The sequence below is a fragment of the Cynara cardunculus genome, unplaced genomic scaffold (genome assembly GCF_001531365.2).
Source record: "Cynara cardunculus var. scolymus isolate 2C unplaced genomic scaffold, CcrdV1 Un_Scaffold_2171, whole genome shotgun sequence".
In the NCBI taxonomy this organism is placed as follows: Eukaryota; Viridiplantae; Streptophyta; class Magnoliopsida; order Asterales; family Asteraceae; genus Cynara; species Cynara cardunculus.
Genome location: NW_020201003.1, coordinates 5844 through 11686, shown reverse-complemented (window position 1 = coordinate 11686; position 5843 = coordinate 5844).

The following is a 5843-nucleotide window of genomic DNA, read 5'->3' as shown; positions in this document are numbered from 1 at the left end:
AAAGGGTTGTCCATGCTAAACCAGAGCCTCTGGTTTGTCTATCCAAGGCTCATTATTCATACAACCCAACCTTCCATCGATGAACTTGTTCATCACTCTCAACCAGAGACCTCTGGTTCCCCATCCAAAGAGTCATGACCAACCAGAGCGCCTCTGGTTTCATGACAAAAATATTTTAATCCAAAAACCCATCTTTAATTGAAAACTTATTAAATATTATACAAAATTGCAGCTTTTGTGACTGAAAACTATACAACATGGGTTTTTAGAAGACCAAAACTTCGTAATTAGTATTTATCTTACAATTAGATGGAATTTTAAAAATAATTTTTTTGGATTGATATTCAAGAGATATTATTTGGGATAATTATTTAATTATCCCAAATAATCCAAACGTCATTTACACGCGCCTGCCATTCCAACAGCCTGTTCCCCATAAACCCCTTCACATTACCCATCCACCCTCCCCATAACGACACGTGTCCTCCAACATTAATGGCACAATACAGTCAAGACGGCCCACGATCCCCATCAAATCACCTTTTTGCCAAACGTCTCCCACTATAATCATTACCCTTTTAATATATTATTTCTTCAAAACCGTTTCCCCTTCTCCACCTATAAATATCATTCTTCCCCAACACATTTCCTATTTACGCTTCCAAAACTTTCAAGATTACCAGACAAATGAAACCTGCAACTCTCCTAGCAATGGCTTCCTCCGCCTCTCACGAATCGAACAACAACGACAGCCACATGCAATCAACCGGTGCTGACAGTTGTGCACTGGTTTTCCTACCAATCAAGCCAAACAACCGCGCCATAGACTTGCGAACCAACCTGTTTGAAGACAGTGGCTTGACCAGTACTACATCCTCCAACCTGCCTTGATCTTGACCGACAATGGCGTACCTCTCAAGTACGTTCAATAGTACTGGCAGACGTGTGAATTCATCCCCGAGAACCGTGGAATCATGGGGGACATTGATGCCCCAAATGACATGGTTTGCTCGGTCAAAATCTCCCTTGCAAAGGTCTCCAAAGTCCTTTGCATTCCCACTCGTCAAGAACTCCACATTGACCAATATGCTGAGCCACCCACAAGTTCCAACATCCTCCGCTTCATCAAAATGCTAGGTTACAATCGTGACCTACGCAATGCCTCCGACTTCAAGAGGCAGTTCTTGCCCCCAATGTGGAATATGTTCTTTTCCATATTGAACAGAGCTCTCACCTGCAAACTAGGGTCGATGGATCAGGGCAACATCAACATTATGACGATAATGTATGGGCTCTTCTTCAATCTACCGCTGGACTATGCCTTCCTTATTTACAACGAGATCCATGCAGCGGTAATAAAAAAAATGTAAACTCAAGGCCGCAGGAAAGCCCTTGACTTCTATTCTCTTCCCGCAATTCCTCGCTCTCTTCATAAGGGACGCGATGAGGAGATACGGTCTACCGGTCGATGAACCGTACACTCCACAGTTCCTGATGAACGGCCATCGCCCAACGATCTCCAAGGAAGACTATACCACAGAGAGAACTGTATCAAGAGCCATGCTCAGCGTCATACCAGAGACGTCTGAGATAAGGGAGAAGTATGAATGCTCTCTGCTGTTCGATGAACCGAGGGCAGCTACCCCCGAGCACTTAGAGTCGTCTTCATCGGATGATGAAGATGATGATGATGACACTCCTCATACATCCCCCGACCCTTCACATACAACTCCCATCCTCACTTCCCAAAGGGCAACCACCACGACCACCCCTGGCGATCAAGGCCAAAGGGGTATTGAACAAGGATGACCCAGTCCAATCCCTATCCCAGCCAACCATCTAGAGGCCACTCTTCGTGCCTCTGGAGATGATGTAGCCAAGGAACCACACCATCCATTGCCCCTCTCTCAACAAAGAGGCGATGAAGACATAAGAGCCACATTGCCTCCTGGCTCGCCACAACCCTTCACACACCCAAAAGTATGTGTTGCTTCTGGCATTGATAATCCCCAAGCTCGTTTAGAGCAATCTCCCATTCATGCATCCCCCTTCGATACTTGATCTAGCGAAGGGGACACACACCTTCTTCTCTTACTCGGCCCTTGAAGCCAAACCTCTGAAGCCGAAGAAGAAGAAGAAGATGTCGAAACATCAGAAGRTAGCTCCTCATTAGAGGGCTATCGAGGACTTGGTGGAAGTCCTTCAATGCCTACATTCTCACAAGGCATTGAGAGTGCCTCTGGAGCTCAGGCACAACCTGCAGCATCCGTTGCTGCAGGGGTTACCCCTGTGGCTGATCTAGTCACAAAGGCTGAGTTCCAAGCCTTTGTCGACTCGATTCAGCGGTCCTTGGAAGACCTAAAACTCATCATCCAAGGGATTGTCGACAACCCCCCATCCATCAATCTAACCCCTATTCGACAATCCCTTGCCACCCTCGACACCCAAACCAAAGAAAACACCACCCGCCTCCAAATGCTACAACAAACCATACCCCAACATCATAACAAAACATCCACCTTTGCCACCCAAAGAAACCAACTAATGATGAATTCAATCGCCACCCTCACAACCCAGGAAACTGCGACCGAGAAGACCATAGCCTCCATCACCACCCAAATAAACACTATCTCCCAAACCCTCGACACCCTACCAGCCACCATACTCTCCCAAATCCCTCAACCTACCCCACCCCTAACAACATCCATTGATGAAACCTTAGCCTCCCTTTCCTCGTAAATGGCCACCATCCAAACTACACTAACCTCACTCCCAACCACTATAATAGCCTAAATACCCCAACCAACACCTCCTACACCCCCCTCTGCAGCTCCATCCTTTGATGAAGCCTTTGCCTCCTTCACTATAGAGGTGAGAAAAATAATAGCCAACCTTCCCATCCCACCATCCACATCCACCTCCACCTCCACCTCCACCTCCGTGCCCCCACTTGCTTCATCAACCACAAAGGAGTTTGCCACAAGAGCTGACTTAAGGGCTCTGTCAAAGGCGCTTATCTCATCTTTCAATGAGATAAGTGTGAAGTTCATCCATCGAGCCTCACAGCCAACCAAGGCTTTCTCCCAGAGACTTATCGAACAACAAGCTCGCACCAACTCTCTTCTTCACTCGATGGATGAGAGTCGCAGAAAAAAGGCCCTAAAGGCATATCTTGCATCCTTCAGGAACGAGAAAAAGAAGAAAAGGAGCAGAACATCGTGCTCCACCAGCCGCCCGCAGAAGAGGCCAAGGCATGAGGATCCAGACCAAGATGATCATGGTCTTGGTCCTCATGAGGGGGAGAACCCGACTACCACTGCTCAACTTATGGAGCCCGCTGCACCACCACCACCACCTCAATCACCAAACCAACCACCCTCATCAACCCAAGGAACCCAAGCGAGGGAACAAGTGGCTCAAGCCTCTAAAGATGTACACAATGTACATGTTCCCTTCGCCACCTCCCAAGAACCCATCGAGCTAAGCTCATCATCCGATGAAGAACAATCCACCCCTCAAACAGAAACCAACCCACCTTTCACTCCATCACCAACCCCTAACCTACCCTTAACTCCTTCACCAACCCAATGCTTCACAAAACCCTTCACCACCATACCCATACAAACAGAACCCATAATAATCTAACCTGAAGGCGTATCTTGCATCCTTCAGGAACAAGAAAAAGAAGAAAAAGAGCAGAGCATCGTGCTCCACCAGCCGCCCATAGAAGAGGCCGAGGCATGAGGATCCAGACCAAGATGATCATGGTCTTGGTCCTCATAAGGGGGAGAACCCGGTTACCACTGCTCAACCTATGGAGCCCGCTGTACTGCCACCACCACCTCAATCACCAAACCAACCACCCTCATCAACCCAAGGAACCTAAGCGAGGGAACCAGAGGCTCAGCCCTCTGAAGATGTACGCAATGTACATGTTCCCTTTGCCACCTCCCAAGAACCCATCGAGCTAAGCTCATCATCCGATAAAGAACAATCCACCCTTCATACAGAAACCAACCCACTTTTCACTCCATCACCAACCCCTACCCTTAACTCTTTCACCAACCCCATGCATCACAAAACCCTTAACCACCGTACCCATACAAACAGAACCCACAATCATCCAACCTTCCTCACCCCAACAACTTCAAACCCAAACAGAACCCCATGAACCAAAAACCACCCATCCTAAGCCTAATGAACCAGAACTACCCTGATTCGAGCCAACTTAACAAGAAACCATTCCATCACCATCCCAAACATAACCTTTAGCCCAAACACAACCCTCAACCCAACAAACCTTGGTGCAAGAAGACGTTCCCTCTTCATCGAGGCATCCTCCTCAAGGGGTCGTCGATGAAATAATCACAAACATGGAGTCGCTAAGGAGACGTCCAGAGGTGCCGTCAAGGGAGCCAGTGATGATGGAAAACATCCATCAATACCTATACCATGACCGCGATGAAGGTTTAACTCTCAATCCTCCAATACTTTCACCTAAGTCAATGAACCTCTTATGCTACAGGTTTGTAAGATAGACTACTCAACCACCACAAGCTGTCTTTTCAAACGATGGAATAAGGCTGGTTATGGACATCAAGATGAGGACCTTTGCAAATAGAGCCATCAAGTATATCAAGTATACAGTGGAGCGAGCCCATGGTCAAGTTAGCGTCCTCAATAACAATGACTTGATCAATCTCAATCCATATGACTTGATTGAACTTTATGCATATACAACTCAGCGACAAGATCAGGGCATACGATTTGGGATGGCAAACAGAGTGATTGTTCAGACGATGGAAACCTTGGTGAAGTATAGAGCTAAGAGTGATTTTCAAATTGCTCTTCAACTTGGCATCGACAGACTATCCTGCACTCCACCCAATGAAGACTTCCCTTGCCTGAAGGAGAAGAGATCTGCCTCAGTACTTACTCAACCAGAACTGGCTCTGGTATACAAGAATGAGTTTGGGATGAAGAAATTCTTTAGGCTGACTGAAGCCTTCAAGTATTCAACAAGAACACTTGAATGGTTTCAGAAGGCTATCAGAGACAGAATCGACAGATCTCATGTGCCGATGGGAGAGGGACAAAGACTAATTCATGAGATCTCAACAGTCATTCAATATAGAGGATTGTTAATGCGCTTTTGGGAAATATCACAAGGGAGACCATGAATGTAGTTTTACTTATGCTTTGTATTGTGCTATCTTTCATTTCCTCATTGTAAGAATTCATCATTTTGTTCGAATGAATATTTGGCAAAAGATGTTTTTCTTTATATTAGCCTCTGTTCATCACTTATGATTTAAATGTTCCTAGATTAGTTCATGTTTGTTCTTTCATTACTTAGGGGAAGATTGTTAGACCCCATAAGTCTTATATGAGGAAGTAATGAACACAAACAAGTGATGAAGAACTAGAAGGCTGATGGAAGACTTCAAGATAAAACAACTAAGTCTGAAGAACAACCAGAGGGTCGATGAACTGACCAGAGATGCGATGGAAAATGCATCTTTATAACCCCTCTGGGTACCAACACTTGGAGGTTTCCTTACTAGTTCAACCAGAGACATGCAATGAAGATATGAATATAAGGTTGAAATAACGCCYCATGGAAGACAGCTGGAGATGACTAATCAACAGCTGGATTCTACAAAGTTTATCTTGTWTTGATGATTATCCATGTTTAGATAAGCTTTATCTTTTCTTAGAAGATTAGCTAAATAGTCTCACTAGATAGTTATCTTTGTTGATCCTAGATCTCTCAATAACACTAATAATCTAGTTAATAATAACCAAATTATAGTGATTTGATGAACAAAGTGATGAACACTCAA